The sequence below is a fragment of the Furipterus horrens genome, unplaced genomic scaffold (genome assembly GCF_987537825.1).
Source record: "Furipterus horrens unplaced genomic scaffold, mFurHor1.1.pri manual_scaffold_7, whole genome shotgun sequence".
Lineage (NCBI taxonomy): Eukaryota > Metazoa > Chordata > Mammalia > Chiroptera > Furipteridae > Furipterus > Furipterus horrens.
In genome coordinates, this window is record NW_028327177.1 from 113,632,540 (window position 1) to 113,650,548 (window position 18,009).

General features: G+C 41.8%; 1 long non-coding RNA gene across 1 annotated transcript; it reads right to left on the reverse strand.

Annotated features, from left to right (window-relative positions):
* Window positions 1–4,007: 4,007 nt before the first annotated feature.
* On the reverse strand, window positions 4,008–8,513 carry LOC150005085 (uncharacterized). Its single transcript, XR_016512314.1, has 2 exons — window positions 8,446–8,513; window positions 4,008–4,245 (listed from the first exon to the last, which is right to left on the reverse strand). It is a non-coding gene; the product is annotated as an uncharacterized LOC150005085 (long non-coding RNA).
* Window positions 8,514–18,009: the final 9,496 nt, after the last annotated feature.

Below are 18,009 nucleotides of genomic sequence, written 5' to 3' on the forward strand. Positions count from 1 at the left end.
TGTCCCAGGTCTGAGCTCTACATTAGCACAAAAGGCTCAGGCTATGCACCTATCCCATGAAGTCAACTGAGTGCCAGCCACATGCACAGGAGAGGAACTGGTGAGGAGTGGGAGCCAGCATGGGCCCAGGCTCAGAAGCATACAGTGCTATTCCTTTTGCTGTACCTTCAGGAAGGTGAGTGCAGGGTGAATGGTGTCACACCAGGCTGGTGTCCTGACTAACATTGTCAGGAACGGGTCTGGCAAACATCAAGAGTATTTTCATATTGTGGGTCACCGTTCATTGGGTGTCCATCAGATCAACTAAATTCAGAATGCTCAAGCATTTTAAAAATGAAATAGAAGAGAAGAAAATAGCATAGACTAGAAAATAACAAAATGCATTGCACATAGTAAATGTAAGTTTTATTTTATTAAACTTTTATACCAGAGGTGTGTGTGTGTGTGTGTGTGTGTGTGTGTGTGTGTGTGTGTGTGTGTGATTATACTGCTTGCATTGCAATATAAAATGCCTTTAAAAATATTATAGCAGACTTCCGTCCAAGGTGGAGGCCTAGACAGACATGGTGGGTCTCCCTCCACAACTAAGAAGGAATACAACTACCTCAAAACTAGAGACAACCAAAAGTTCCAGAAAATCAAGCTGCATGGAAGTCCAACAAACAAAGATATAAAGAAGAAAACTCATCCAAACAGGTAGGAGAGGCAGAGCTGGGGCGGAGAGGACATGGTATGGTGGCAGTGGCAGTGGCAGGCCAGTGGAAAGTGCAGTCACATATTTTAAAAAGTGTGGAGGGACACCTGGGGAGCGTTCCCATCTCCTGAGCAGACTGCACAGCTCATGGTCCCAGCGCCAGGGAAAATCAAGCCTCATTGCTTCTGACTGTGCAAACCAGTGGGGGTTGGGGTGGAGGAAGAAACAGCCAGACTCTCAGCAGAGTCTGCTTGTTTAAAAGGGCCCCCATGGTCCTAGAAGGTCCACAGACCCACCCACTCTGGGAATGACAGCCAGGGCAGCAGCTAGAGGGGCGGCAATCCCATACGAAAGTGGGAAAAGTGCCTGGAAAAGGGGCAAGTGCTGAGCCAGTGGCATTGTTCCCTCTCTGACCCCTACCCTACATATAGCTCTACAACATGGTGAAACAGGTCACCCTGTACTGACAAATACCTAAGGTTCTGCCCCTCACAACCTAACAAGAGCGACAGCTCTCCCTAAGACATAGAAGCAAACTAACACAGGAGCCTGTCAAGATGAGGAGACAGAGAATAATGGCCCAAAAGGGAGAACGGATCAAGGTTCCAGTGGGAGAAATAAGTGACAAGGAGATAGCCAACCTAACAGATGAGGAGATAGACAACCTAACAGACACAGAATTCAAAGTATTGGTGATAAAGATGCTCACAGGCTTGACAGATATGCTTGAGTACGACAAATGCATAAGGGAAGAAGTGAAGGCTATACTAAGTGAAAAGAAGGAAAATGCACACAAAACCAATGGTGAAGGAAAGGAGACCAGGGTTCAAGTCAATGATTTGGAACATAAGGAAGAAAAAAACAGTCAACTAGTACAGAATGAGGAAAAAAGAATTGAAAAAAAATGAGGAGAAGCTTAGGAACCTCTGGGACAACTTTAAAAGTGCCAATATCCAAATCATAGGGGTGCCAGAAGGGGAAGAGGAAGAGCAAGAAATCAAAAGCTTATGTGAAAAAACAATGAAGGAAAACTTCCCAAATTTGGCAAAGGAAATAGACATATAAGTCCAGAAAGCACAGAGAGTCCCAAACAAGCTAGACCCAAGGAGAAGCACACCAAGATACATCATAATTAAAATGCCAAAGGTTCAAGAAAAAGAGAGAATCTTAAAAGCAGCAAGAGAAAAGCAGAGAGTTATCTACAAAGGGGTGCCTATAAGACTATCAGCTGATTTCTCAAAAGAAACTTTGCAAGCAAAAGGGACTGGCAAGAAATATTCAATGCAATGAAAAGCAAGGACCTACAACCAAGACTACTCTATCCAGCAAAACTATCATTTAGAATGGAAGGGCAGATAAAGTGCTTCCCAGACAAGGTAAAGCTAAAAGATTTCATTATCACCAAGCCATTATTATATGAAATGTTGAAGGGACTTATTTAAGAAAAAGAAGATCAAAACTATGAACACTAAAACAACAACAAACACAACTATCAACAACTGAATCTAAAAAATAAAAACAAAATCCAACTAAGCAAACCAGAATAGGAACAGAATCATAGGTATAGGGATCATTTGCAGGGTTATCAGCTGGGAGGGGAAAGGGAGAGAAATGGGGAAATGGTGCAGGGATTAAGAAACATAATTGTTTGGTACAGAATAGACAGGGGGAAGTTAAGAATAATATATGAAAGGTTGAAGCCAAAGAACTTATATGCATGACCTATGGACATATACTAAGGGGGGGTTGGATTGCTGGAGGGAAGAGGGGTACTGGGCAGAGGGGAGCAAAGAGGAAAAAATTGGGACTACTGTAACACATAATCAATAAAATATACCTAAAAATAAAAAATAAACAAAAAAAATTATAGATTGGCCAAAGAGTTTGAAGAAACCACTGGTCTAGAGATCTTATTTCCTTTATTATTTTTTCTTTTCAGAGATGTGGGTGAGTCCCAACTGAATATAAGCATATTTTATTCTATTAGTCCAGGAAGCAGGCACTGAGCAGCTGTTCCTGTGGAGATTCAGAAGCGGTGCCTGTTCCTAAAGAGTTTCCACGTGGGGGCTGGGACAAGAACCAACAGAGGAGCAAGATGGGAAAGGTAGGGTGCCATGTGGGAGGGCAAGAGTAGTGCTGGATAAGAAGCTGTTTGTTTTGATGTGACTACTCTGATGCCACCTTTGTGTCAAAGTGTAAAACACTTTCTTAAAATCATCCACAAGCTGCATAACAGACTCTTATAACCCTTACTCCATCCCTGACTCTTACCCCAACCAAGGGGATGAGGCTCAGGAATAGCACAGGGATGTCTGTGTATTTGGTTCTCTCTCTTTTTTTCTTTTTTCCTTAAGCTTAAAGTTTAGTGGTTGGGTTTTAGGCTGAGTCAAAATGTTCCTTCATCAAAACAACCGTGTGTGAAACAGCTGCTACAGTTTCAATGAAAATGGCTGCAGGAAAATTCCATGGAACTTCCCTGCGGGAGCCCCTCACACAAACTTATTTCTCCACTCTGCCAATTTGAGGTCAGTATGGATTTAAAAGGGTGGCATTTGTCTCAGCCAGCCCTGGCCTTCCAGGCGAGAGCTAAGTAAACAAGAGTCCTGGGGAAGACCATTTCTTCACGAGGGCCCGTGGTGGATTTTTCCAAGGGAATGAAAGGTTGTCTTTGTACAGAGGAGAGGAGAAAGAAAATCTGCTATTTCACAGCTGCCCATTCTCCATGACCTCATCAATGTTGACTTTCTCACCACTTCAGCTCTCTTGGAGCTCAAGAGAAGGCCGGGAGGAGACCAGTGAACAGTGCCACCTTCACTATACAGACTGGTCAGAGAAGGCCAGGAAGTCACTGAGTCACTGACCATCACCCCTCACACCAGGTGACAAGGGACTAAAGAAAGGGAGGAGGGGCAGTTGGTGAGGTCCTGAAACAAAGCTGCTTTGCCTTGGATGAGGTGTGCCCCGTTTCAAATGCCCACCAGCCAGACTTCAACTTTTCGGGCCTGTATTATTTTTCTCAGGAGGAAGCAACATGGAAATGACATTTGCTCTGTAATTTAGGCACTTCCTGGAAAACCATAATTACCCATCACTTTATAATTACCTGCCACCACTTTCTTCAACTTGGAACCCTTACTTCCATGAGTTCTATTCTTAAACACCTTCCCCACCCTGAGAAACAAGACAAAGCACTTTAAATGTTTTCTTGATGAATGTTTTTCTCCTCCAAGGACCTTTATATATTGCATGCTGCCCCTTGAACACCTATTTTAATTTTCATATAAATTAGATTATGTCTCTAAGTGAGCGAAAGGAAATGACAAAGAATTTATTTTTTTCATGACCAACAAGAATAGAACTGACCATCATCTCTGGGTTTTGTTTCTTTTTAAAAATGTCTAGCAGCAATTCTGCTTCTTCAGTAAGAGCCAGCCTGGTGAGGAAGAAAGGACATGCCACCATCCAGATGTTTGACCTGGCATGAGGCACCATCTTTCCAGGGGTTGGCTTTCCATGACGAATCAGCATTTGCCCAATATGACATCAGGGACCTGGGGTGACACAAGAGCAGAGCATCAAATGATATGGATATTAATCAGTGTCACCCCAACACATTTGATAAAATCCTAAGAAACAACATGGAAGCAGGCTCTAAAAGAATTCTTTCCTTGTCTTTTCATTCTGTAGGAGAGATAGTCTCAGTTCAGTGCTGGTGGGCCTTTAACAACTCTCTGATGACTTTAACCTTCCTTTAGAACAGATCAAGCAGCCCTTAGGTCCAAGCCATCTGCTGGCAATGACAGCTGGAATTTAGTATCGTCATTTTGATTTTATTATTTCTATTTTTTACAATACCTTCCATTTATTTTAACTATATCTAATTTCCTATTTATGTTGAAAACATAGCTTCCTTTCTAATTGGTAGTTTTTCATTAAAAAGGGCTTCTCATTTTAACACTGAGGACAGGGGAGCAAGTAAGGGTTGAGGTAATGAGTGTGCCTTAAGTAAACCTGTCAGGATTAATCCTTTCAGATATTAGAAAAGACCAAGGAAATCAAAGGCACTGAATTAAAGATGATCAATTCAAACAGGCACCCTACAAATGAACTCTGACTTACACTGCTTTGTTATCTATCCAGATCGTCAGCAGAAATAAACTAAGGACAATTAAACACCTCTGACTATTACCAGGAAGTCAGAGGGTTTTGTTTTATTTTCTCACTTGTTTATTTGAAAAATGATGATGGTTTTCTTTCCTTTAAAAAAAACACATACATATAAGGACTTGGCACTATTTGCTTTAAGAAAAAAAAGAATTATGGTGCATACACTGTCCTACATTTTGCTTTATTTATTCAAAAACACCTGTAGGAAATTCCTCCAAGTCCACTGCTATAGCTCTAATTTATTTTTTTTAGAAGCTGTAAATGTCATGTGTATACTATGGTGTGGATGTGCCACAATTCTTTCAACCATTCCTCTACTGATGAACACTCCCACTGATTCTCAGTCTTGGCTTTGTAACAATGCTGCTATAAGCATGCTCATGTATATATCTTTACATAGTCAAGGTTAATATCTAAGGGATAGACCCCCAAGGGATGAGGTTGCTGCTCAAAGAGAAGCTGTATATTTATTTTAATAGATGTTCATAGAGTATGTTCCCCAAAACACACATGTCTACCAGGCCTATATGATAGGCCTGAATCTCTTTTCTGAATCTCCTCCACCAATCAATGCTACACCTTTTTTTTTTTTTAGTTTGTTATGGCAACAACACCTTAGACTATAGAAATAAGTGCTGCCTTTTTTATTTTAAGATTTTGTTTTTCAGAGAGAGGGGAAGGGAAAGAGGAAGAGAGAGAAACATGACCAAATCATTTGCCTTTCACATGCCCCCAGGCATGTGCCCTGATCGGGAATCCATCCAAGGACCCTTTGACTCGCCAGTCAGCACTCAGTCCACTGAGCCTCACCAGCCGGGGCTACTTTTATAATATCTGTTGTCAAATGAGCAAAAGTTGTTATTTCATTTTTTACTTTAATTTGTATTTCCTTGATGGCTGGTGTTTTTAGCATCTTTGCTTTTGTTTCTCAGCCATTCTAAACTTCTCTTTTCATACCCTCTGCTCATTTTTTAAACTGAGTCATCTTTTACTTATCAACTTGTAAGAGGTTTATCATATTGTAGATATTAACACTTTGACCAATTCTCAGGCATTATATTATTCTTTACAACCATTACAATAATTGTATCCAATTCAAAAAATCCTGTAGAAACTTAAAGCTTTAAATTTATATATTAATTTTGCAATAATTGATAGTTTATGATAGTATTGCCTTCTCAAACATGAATATGTACTTCAATAAGATTTCAGAATTTTGTACAAATAAACTGTGTTTTTCTTGCTCAGTTTATTGTAGGGCTCCATAAGTGTTTTCCACCCACACTGAAAATTTTTCCTACTTTTGTATCTAGGTGTTTATTATTTCCTAAAATAAGGAAAAGCTATTTTGACGTGGATCATCTATGAAGACACCTTCCAAATTATCTTACCATTTCCATAAGGTTCTTTTTCCTAAAATCTTTTGGGCTTTCTGAGGGAACTGTAATATGATCAAAGGGAAAAAATGATAGTTTTATTTCTCCTTTTCCAATATTTATGGTAATTATTTAATATTCTTTTATTGTAACATCTGTTAAAACCTTCAAAGCAATGATGATAGCAGGCAGCTCTGTCAAGTTCCTAATTTTAATTAAATTATTTCAGTGTTTCACTATTTAGAATAACATTTCTTATTGAATTTTGGCAAATAGTCTGTTTAAATGTTTAAGCAGTTAATTTCTATTTTAAGATTACTATGAAAAAATTATTTAGGAATAGCTGTTAAATTTTTACCAAGCCTTTGCACTATCTATAATATGATTCCATTGTTTTTCTCCTTTACATACTAATGTAGTAAATGAATGGAATTCCTGATATTTATTCCTGGGGAAAATTCTACTTGGTTAAAATATATTATTCTTTTGATATTTTGCTGGGATCTATTTGCTACTTCCTTCATTCATTTGTTAATGATAAATATTTATAACTAGCTTTCTATGTTGTAGGCATTGTTTAGATCCACAGCAATGAACAAAACACAAAATTTCTGATCTTATAACACTTATCTTTTAGCAAGTTGTTTAAAAATTCAGCAACCTTCAATAACAAACCATTTATTTCTTGCTCTTAGGTCTCTGGAGTGTCAGCCATCTCCTGGGGTCCAGACTCTGCTCAGGCTCTACCTTTTCTGAAATCTTGTTTCAAGGATCCCCAGTATTTTCTGAATCAATGGGGGAGAACAACTCTCCCTCTTTCTTTCACTGGTCCTCTTATGGGGTGGGGGCCACCACATTTGGATTCAGGTTGCCACGTCCCCAGAAACACCTCTAAAATACCCTTTTAAAGTTAAAAAGACAAGAGGATTTACACAAACATAATGAATAATATTTCAGGTGATACATGATAAGACAAATCACTAAGGTGGTGTGTGAATGACAAATGCTGAGAAATACTGCACCAGAAAAATGTCGAATTTCCCTTCTAACTCTAGTGTGTTATTACTCTGCATAGCAGAATTACTGGAATGTTCTTCTAACAGGTTATGTGTTGTTTTGAAGATGAAAAAGGAGAGATCACAGTCAAGATTAAACTAGTAAAATGACTTCTCCATGGTCAGACAAGTCATATGTATACCATGTATGTATGATGCATATATATTATATATATGGCATATACATAGACCTCAAAATGGAGGCAGATAATTAAAGAAAGCAAGGAAGCAGGAATTATGTTTTAAATATGATTCAACTAAGTAATAGCAGCAAGGACACAGAGCCCTGGGGTTATAAGGGAAGGGCAGGACATGACAGGACAGGAATTATGACCATTATAAGGGACTTTCTTTCACAGAGCACCCCCTGCATAAAGGGGTCTAGTGAGGACATCAGAGCCCAATCAGCCTTTACTGTGAAGAGGACATTTTTCCAAAATAAGAGCCTCACCTGTTTCTTTTGTTGTGTAGCATTTATTATTACTGAGCGTGAAAGAGTGGGGGAGGGAAAGTCGCTCTTAGATGCGCAGCAGGGAGGGGCCCCACACACCCATCTCTAAGTTACAAATAGAGCCCCTTAAACATTCACAGCTCCAGGCCCAGGTCACCTGGCTGCCATTAGCTCTTCCACAACAAAGGGGTCCTGGCACATCCAGGGTTGGGTCCTGTCTCTATTTGCAATGGACTTGCCCAGTTGTCAGTATCTTCTGTGAATTAAGGCAATTCCCCTAAGCACTGAACACTCCAACCAAGGAGCTCACAAATGTGCCTCCTTGGCCTCAGAAAAGCTTCAGGTCTGAGGGGACAGACAGAAAGGATGTCTGCGGGTCACCTGCCTTGCCAGGTTCAGGTTTACAGTACTTTGTTTAAGAAGGAGCATCACTGTTGAAGTGAGCACTCTTAAAAAGGTACTCAGCCCACCCCCTTAGCCCCATCAACTGGCCGAGCCACCACTTGGCTGCAGCGTCCAACTCCGATTCGGGGCTCTCTGTGGAGCCCTGCCTGAGGCGCCCAGCCCCGAGGTTCAATGCTAGAAATTGAGTATATTACTCAAATCCACTTCTTTCTGAAGTCGACTAATGTGCCAGTGAAGAAAGCCCATTGTGTACTCCGCATTGGGCTTGCTACACATGTGACCTTTTCAAGGACTCACCTGCTCAGCCAGATCCCGGCATGAGTGTGAATGTGAGTGTGCGTGTGTATGTGTGTGTGTGTGTGTGTGTGTGTGTGTGAGTGTGTGTGTACACGCACGCGCAGGCGAGCGCGGCACCCGCGGCTCTGGCCCCAGACACAGGAAGGACCCGGTCCCTGGGCTCTGGGCGCATGAGGATGGACGAGGGACGAGCTGGGTCTGCACAGGACAATGGCCGGCTCGCTCAGTTGGCGCGTGGCCCAGCTCGGGGGGGGGGGGGGGGGGGGTTCGGAGAATTCTGTCATTGTTCTCGCGGCTGGGCGGCCGCCGCCTGCAGCCGGCGGGCTGCAGTCTATTCACAGGGCTGCCCGGCAGCCTGCGCACCTGCCGGAGCCCCTCCCCTCCCCGCCCGCCATCTGTCGTCTGAGCGCCATTGTAAGCGGCGGCGCCTGACGTCCTGGACGACACCCAAGGGGACCCAGGGCTTAAGCCAGGCGAGAGGCAAACAAGGAGGGTTTATTTCTTGTCCCATTTGGAGGTGACCTTGAACAAATAGCCAAGCCTGGGGGCATCCACGCGCTCCCCTGCCCCCAGCTTTTGGCTCAGGATTTCTTTGGGGGCTCCTCGTGGACCCGGAGATCCAGAGTCTGCAATCTGAGCCCAGCCTCCTGCGCGGACTTTCTGGCTGTTATCTGGGCTGGAAGGACCGGTCAGTGGCAGATCCCTCCCACCACAAGCCTCCTAGAACAGCCCACAGGAGCCGGAGAGCCCATTTCAGATGCAGATGCTGGTTTTGTCCGAATGCTGAAGCTCCGAGTCCACCCCAATTGTCGGGGCCTCTTGGGACACTGGGTTGAAAGAAGTCTTTGCTGCAACTGCAAATGCAGGCCTTTCCAGTCCCGCCAGCCAGGCTGCTGCCCCAGCAGTCTTTTCTTCATTTGTGATACATTTGCTTAATATCTCCTTTCTTCCTTTAATGTTACTGGAAGTTTTAAATGCTTTTCTATATCCCAACCAAAAAAAAAAAAAAAAGACATACCAAAACAAAACAAAGTTATGGTCATTGTGGTCATGACATCTTTTTCAAATTACACCTCCCCCACCTTGTCCTACAGAGATTCTAACCCACCCTTCTTCCTAGGCGCCTCCCCAGTCTCAAGATTGGAGAGCCGACCCTCTTCTAACCTCACTCCACCCCGCTGTCTCCCACCCACAAGCACATCACCTCTTTTCATAGATGAGAAACTGAAAAACAGGAGACAGGAGGAGCTGTGAACAGAGGTGGGTTTACCTCTCGGAATTTAAAAGTCACCTGCCCTCAATTTGGTCTGCTATTACTAGCAGGCAGATCCATGCAAAGAGAAATGTCTGGGCTTCAGGGTGGAGGTCGGAGGCTGATCTCAGGTTGGGCCACTTCAGGTAGATGTCTGTCTCTCGACCCCGCTGCCAGGAAAGGGGAGTGCTAGAACCCCAGAGGTTTCAGGCCTCAGGAAGCACACTCTCACAGGCAAGGCAAAATCCCATGCAGAATGGGGTTCTTCTCTAGAAATGTTGTGTGTTCGCAGCTCACAGTTCTCCATCCAAAAGAATGCCTGGTGGGGTGAAATCAGACCAGGGAATGGAGAAGCCTTGCTGAGATACTGCATTTCAGGTCCCCTCTATTGGACAGAACTAGATACGGGGGTGGGGGGGACATGCTTCTCTGAACCCCCTTTCCCATCCCCTTCAACTCACAGATGGCTTCTTTCCTTAAGCTAATTATTCCTGGGCTATATGTTTACACATGTGAGTGTGTATGTGCATGTAGGTAATACGTGTACACAGTACAGATTCAAGAGAAACAAATGGTTACTCACTGAAAAACTAGTCTTCCTTCCATTCTGTTCCCAGAATGTCAGTGTTTAGTTTTCTGTTCCTACTTGACCATAAGAAGGCCCAGGCTTCCACTTGTCACTGGACTCCTTCTGTCTTGCCTCCAGCTGTGGGACCTGGCGCAAGATCTTCCTTCTCACTGAACCTTGGCTGTCTGCTCAGTAAGACAACCTACTACACAAGGTTGCTAGGACCAAACGCCATGTATAAAAAGTGTTCCAGGTCCCCTGAAGGGCTCTGTGTTCAAATTTGAAGTTATCACTTCAGAAACAAAGAGCTATTATCATTCCCCTCACCTTGTCTAGCAAAGTTCGAGGGGATAGGTATTGAAGACTTTGGATGAGAAAAGAAAGATTTGACAGCCGGGAGACTGTAAGCTGTTACAATGTGGAGAAGAACTGGAGCTAAGAAAAATGGGCCCAAGAAGCTAAAGGGACATGTATCAGTTAGGTTATGCTGCATAACAACCAACCATAAAATATATATGACAAGAATCTGCTCACGATCTGCAGACCAGTAGCTGTTCTGCTTGAGGCTGTGGATTTGTGGGGTGGCTGGGGCAGTTCTATTCCATGGGTCTTATTCTGGGGATGCTGAGGGGTCAGCTCCCTAGACTACATTGTTCTGTCAATGACAGAAGTATGGGGTACAAGCCAAACTACGCAAGCATAATAGCTGCTAACATCTCATTGGCCAAAATAAGCCACCTGGCCCAAGTGAAGTCGAGGGAGTGGGGTGTTCATTTTACCCACTGTGAAATAGTGGCAAAGGTATGTATTACCATGGAGCAAAGAATTTGGGGTAATATTTCAATTATTTCTCTCTACATTCCCTTCCTAGATAACACCCATCCCCACAGCCTTAAATACCAGGCATTTGCTAAGGATTCCCTAACTTACATTCCAGGTCACAGCTGTCCCCTAAGTTCCAAACACCTCTGAATTCCCACAATCCCTTTCCCCCCTAATATCTGCACTTGCATATCTTATACACTTCCCCAAGTAATTCTTGGTTTCCTGCCTCTACTGCAAACCTGACTTCAGCATTAATCTCTCCTTCTGCCCTCTTGCTCAAACGCGAGGCAGAGGATCACCTTGCACCCATCTTCCTCCCTAACCACCTTCGCACCACATTCAAATCATTAACATGCTGCTCCCTCAAAATCTGCCTTTCCCTCATCCAGACCCTCAGCGTCTCTCACCTGGATGATCACCACAACTTCATAACTATTCTCCTTACTCCGCCTCTGCCCCATTCAGTCTTTTCTCAGCATAGCAACACAGTGATACGCATAAGCTATAGATCAGATCATGTCTCTCCTCTGCTCCAAACCTCTGATGGCTCCCATCTCAGAGAAGAGTAGTCTTTATAATACTCTACGAAGTCCTATATAATCTGTCCTCACTCTTCCACCTCTCCAGCTTCACTCCCTAATACCTGGCCCTCACATATTCTGTTCCATTCACACTGCCTCCTACTGCTCTGTAAGCACCATCAGGCACACACCGGCCTCGAGGCCTTTGCATTTGCTGTTCATTCTACCTGGAAAGCTCTTTCCCAAAACCTCTACACTGCTAGTGCTCTTGCTTCACCTTCCCAGGAAAACTACCCCTAGCCACCATACCCAGAACATCACGCCTTACCCAAACTTTCAGATCCCTGTCCTTGTCACTATCAAACCAATGACACAATTTTACTTGTTTGTTTTGCTCATTTTTCATCTCTAGTGGGAATAATGTATGCTCTGTGTATGGTGAGCATCTCAGTTTGCCCAGGACTCTCCCTATTTCAGCACTAAAGTTACCATGTCCCAAGAAATCCCTGTGAAACTGGGATGATAGGTCACCTATAGGGCAAGGATTCTCTCTCTCTCTCTCTCTCTCTCTCTCTCTTCTATTTCTACTCCTGGTGCTTAGCACATTTCCTGGCACCCATTGAATAGTGGCTGAATGAATGAATGAATGAACAGCCAGAGTGATCCTCTGAAAACTTAAAGCTGATCACATCTCTCCCATGCTAAAAGCCTTTCAATGGCTCCACATTGCACTCAAAGCAAAATCTAAACTCTTCACCATGCCTGTGAAGCTTGTCTTTGTTGACCTTGCTGGTTGCATCTCATACCTTCTCTTTCTTCACAGTCCTTGAGCTCTGGAAAGTCTGACCCCCTTCCTGCTTCCACAAGTATGCCATCCCTCTTCTTACCTCCTGGCTTTTGCATTCGCTATTTCCTTGGCCTGAAATACACTTCCCTTGGAGGCTCCTGCTCATCCTCCCAGGCTCCATTTGAATAGCGTGTCCTCAGAGAGGTCTTCCCAGGCTGTCCTTTCTAAGAGGCTTCCTCCCCCGATTTATCTCTTGCATGCCATTCATGGCTAACTGTGATCACTCCTGTTGGTTTATATGTTTGTTTGTTTATGACTTGTTTACATAACACCACCATCTAGAATACACTGAGTGCTTTCAAATATCTGCTGCAACATACTTTGTGGTCAGGAAAGGAGAAGGGAGAGTTGAGAAGTTTTCATGCCCAGAGTGAGGAGCTAAGTTCACTGGGGACCAAATGGGCTTTTTGAGCAATGAAGGAATCCTTTGGACCTTGTCAAGGAAGATACTAATTGTAATTAAAATAATATATACCATTTATCCAACAATTAACATAGGCCAGGCATGATGCTGAGCATTTTATATATATCACCTTGTTTAATCTCACAGCAGCTTCATTATAATCTCCATTTCCAGGTAAAAGAATTAAGTGTGGGAGACACTGTCTGTTGCCTACCTAATGTCCATTCTCCACATCCTCTTTGCTAATAGGACCTAGGTTTTGTATTAAGGTGAAAATGGGTCCAACCCTCCATGAAAGATATAATTGTTGAAGCCACCATTAGCTAAATGCACTGCTACTTGCAACTGAACATATTTCTAGATCATAGACTAGGGCTCAGATAACTTTGGAGAGAGTCAAGCCTAAAGAAGAAGGATCTAGTCAGGAAGTTGTGACAGTGAAGGACCAGCAGCGTAACAACCAGAAGTTAAGCCCAGGTTTTGTTGTCATTAAAACTAAACAGGTCCTGAAGACATTGCTTTTGAGGCCACTTAAAAGAAAGAAGGCAAAACAACAACAACAAAAAAGTCACATTCACTCTTGACCAGGATGTGATTGTGGAATTTCTAATAGCAACAGACGGAAATCTACAGGAAAGATGAGGGCTAAAAGATGCAAGGTTTTGACATATGACAAGGTATAACAGAACTAACATTTTTTAGTCTCCATTAGGCTTCAGCCACTGTGTCAGAAGTTTTACATTACCAAGCCGATAGGGACTTGCCAACTCCCTTGCAAGGCAGAAATTATCATCTCCACATTACAGAGGAGGAAACTGAACCTCAGGGAGGAAGTGAAGAAAAATATGTAAGAGCTATAAATTCCAAGCAATCCCAATCAAAAGCTCAATAGGAATTTTTTAAAATAAATTGACAAGCTGATTCTAAAATTCATATGGAAATACAAACAACCTGAAATACCCAAAACAACCTTGAAAAAAGTTGGAGGACTAACACCTGATGTGAGAAATAATTATAAAGCTACAGTAATAAAGACAGTACAGTATTGATGCAAAGATAAACAAATAAATCAGTGGAACAGAATTAAAAATCCAGAAATAAACCAATGCAAACTGATTTTTTACACAGGCAAAAAGTAATATAGTGGGGCAAGGATAGTCTTTCCAATAAATTGTGCTGAAATAATTGGATATGTGAGTGCAAAATGAGGATTATCAAAGAGGAGGCAAAGGTGGAGGAGGAAGAAGAGGAGGAGGAGAAAAGATCATGGATCACTTCTTGGACTATTAATAAAAATTAACTCAAAATAGATCACAAATCTTAATGTAAGAGCTAAAATTCTACAACTCTTAGAAGAAAACATAGGAGTAAATCTTCATAATCTTGTGTTAGTCACTGATTTCTTAGATATGACATCAAAAGCACAATGTATAAAAGACTAAGTGAATAAATTGGACAATATCAAAATTGAGCACTTTTTCTTTTCAAAAGACACTGACTATTAGGAGCAGGAAAATAATATTCAAAGAATCCCAAAACTCTAATTCAGAAGACTATATGCACCACTATGTTCATTGCAGCATTATTTATAATAGCCAACATTTGGGAGCAACCCAAGTGTCCATCAACAGATGAGTGGATTAAAAAGCTGTGGTACATTTATACATAGACTACTACTCAGCCATAAAAAAATTTTTTAAAAAAAGGAAATCTTACCCTTTGCGATAGCATGGATGGAACTGGAGAACATTATGCTAAGTGAAATAAGCCAGTCAGAGGAAGACAAACACCATATGATTTCACTCATATGTAAAATCTAATGAACAAAATTAACTAACAACATAGAAACAGAATCTTATAGAGAACAGACTGACAGCTGTCAAAGTGGAGGGGTGTTTCAGGGCTGGGTGAAAAAGGTAAAGGGATTAAGAGAAAAATACTCATAGACACAGACAACAGTATGGTGATTACCAGAGGGAAAGGAGGTAGGGAAGGTAAAAGAGGGTAAAGGGGGGATAAATGGTGATGGAAGGAGACCTGACTTGGGGTGGTGAATACACAATGCAATATACAGATGTTGTATTATATAATTGTGCTCCTAAAACCCATATAATTTTTTTGTATATTTTATTGATTATGTTGTTACAATAGTTTCAATTTTTCCCCTTTGTTCCCCTATGCCCAGTACCCCCCTTGCCCTAGCAATCCCACCCCCCCTTAGTTCATGTCCATGGGTCATGCATACAAGTTCTTTGGCTTCACCCTTTCCTATATTCTTCTTTTTAAAATTAATTAATTAATTTTTATAACAATAAAAAATAACAATTCCCCCCTCTCAGACTTAAGACCCTTTATAATCTTATAAAGGACAATGGTTGAAGGTCTCATGCTCCTCTAGCTGCTTCAAGCTGGACATGGTTGTTGTCCTACCTACCCTTGGGTCCAGAAATCCCTAAAAACAGTGGGGGTATGGAGGAGAAGGTGGTCTTCCCACATGGGGAAGGATCTTGCAGACTCCAGGTCAGCTGGCCATCCCCAGACCACGGCATGCTTGGTTTAACAAGCTGGCATCCTTGTTGTATTTTGGGGGCAACAGATTTGGCAACAGGGTTAAAAGGCATCATTCAATCCGTAACCATTAGATGACAAAAGGCAGGGATTAATTTTTCAATGTCTCATATTAGGGAGAAAAAAAAAAAGGCTCTTTGGGGGAAGGTGTGCAAGGCACATCACACCTGTCCAAAACCCTTTTGCCCACTATACTTAGTTTGGGCCGAGGGGAATATTTTAGGTTTCCTCCCTCTCGGACCTCTGGGCCCTTTCTATCCAAGCCTTTAGGATAGAAAAGAGAAACCAATTTTAAAGTGAAGCCCAAGACCAACCCATGCTTCACCACCCCATCCACTTAGTTCAGCTAAATCATTCACTCTCAGGAGACAGCAATGCAGACAGGATTAAATGAGGCCTATACGTATGGACAATCACTTAGGTAATGAGATAATAAGCTTATGCCCTATGAAAACAGAACACACATGTTAATTTATGCTGAAACCCATATAATTTTACTAAACAATATCATCCCAATAAACTCAATTTAAAAAAAAAAAAACAGGAAAATAAGTCACAGAACAGAAGAACACATTGGAAAATCATGTCTGATAAAGGACTTGTATCCAAAATATATAAAGAATTCTCAAAGTCAACAGCAAGAAAACAGAGAACCCAATTTAAAAAGAGATGGCAGCCCTGGCTCATGTAACTCAGTGGATTGAGTGCCAGTCTGTAAACCCAAATGCTGCAGGTTAGTTCCCAGTCAGGGCACACGCCTAGGCTGCAGGCCAGGTCCCCAGTTAGGGGCATGCGAGAGGGAACCACATATTTATGTTTCTCTCCCTCTCTTTCTCCCTCTCTTCCTTTCTCTCTAAAAAATGAAGAAATAAAATCTTTAAAACTAAATAAAATAAAAGGAGAGGATAACATATTTGAACATGCCTCACAAGAAGATATACAATTGGCAAATAAGCACATGAGAAGATGCTCAACAATAATAGTCATATGGGAAATTAAAATTAAAATCAGAATGAGATACCACTGCATGTCTACTAGAATGGCTAAAATAAAAAAGACCAACCATACCACTATTGGTGAGTATGTGGAAGAAGTTGTATTCTCAAACGTTGTGAGTAAGAATGTAAAGTAGTAAACCCCCTGGAAAACAGTTTGGCTGTTGCTTTAAAAGTTAGATATATACCTACCAGATTAACTAGCCATTCCTCTCCTATCCAAGTGAAAAGGAAATATATGTTCATACAAGCACTTGTACGTGAACGTTCATAGTGGCTTTATCGGTAATAGTGAAAAGCTGGAAAACCAAAATAGCCATCAAAAGAGGAATAGATACACAAATCGTGGTATATGCATACACTACAACTGAGCAATAAAAGGAAATGAACTATTGAAACACATAACAGCATGGGTGCTTAGTGAAAGAAGCCAGACAGAAAAGAGCACACCCTGAATGATTCCATTTATACAAAAAAAAATTTTTTTAATATGCTTTATTGATTATGCTGTTAGTTGTCCCATTTTCTTTTCCCTTTGTTCCCCTCCACCCAGTGATCCCCCTCCCTACAGTTGTCCCCCACCTTAGTCCATGCCCATTGGTTGTGCATATAGTTCTTCTCAACGTCTTCCTATCTACTCCACTCCCTTTTACTATGCTTCTTAATTTCTGTACCATCTCCCTCCCTTTCCGCCACTTCCTCCTCCCTGCTGATCTCCCTCCAAAAAGTTTCCCATACCTATAATTCTTTTCCCACTCTTGTTACCTACTTAGTTTGCCTTTGTTTCGGTTCCCTAGTTTCTGTTGCTGGTTGTTGTGATACAGTTTTCATTTTAATGTTCATAGTTTTGATCCTTTTTCTCCTAAACAAGTCCCTTTAACATTTCATATAACAGTGGTTTGGATCAGATGAACTCCTTCAGTTTTACTTTGTCCTGGAAACTCTTTCTCTGCTCTTCTATTCTGAATGACAACTTCGCTGGATAGAGTAAACGTGGTTGTAGGTTTTTGCTTTTCATTACTTTGAATATTTCTTGCCAGTCCCTTCTTGCCTGCAGAGTTTCTTTTGAGAAATCAGCTGAGAGTCTTATTGGAACTCCTTTGTACATAATTCTCTTCCTCTCTCTTGCTACTTTTAAAAACCTCTCTTTATCCTTAATTTTTGACATTTTGATGATAATGTATCTTGGTGTGGTTCTCCCTGGGTCCAGCTTTTTTGGAACTCTCTGTGCTTCATGGATCTGCCAGTCTATTTCCATCCCCAAGTTAGGGAAGTTCTGCTTCATTATTTTTTCACATAATTTTTCAATTTCTAGTTCTTCTTCTTCATCTTCTGGAAACCTATGATTCAGATGTTGGCCCACTTATAGCTATCCCATAGGTTTCTGAGCCTCTCCTCATTTTCCTCACTTTTTGTTTCCTCTTTCTGCACTGGTTAACTGTTTCTTCCTTCCCTATGTTCCAATTTGTTGATTTGATCCCTGGTTTTCTTGCCCTCACCATTAGTTTCATATGTGTTTTTGTTCATTTCAGCAGGAGTAGCCTTCATTCCTTCCCCATCTTGTTTAAGATCTGCTGTTAGGTCT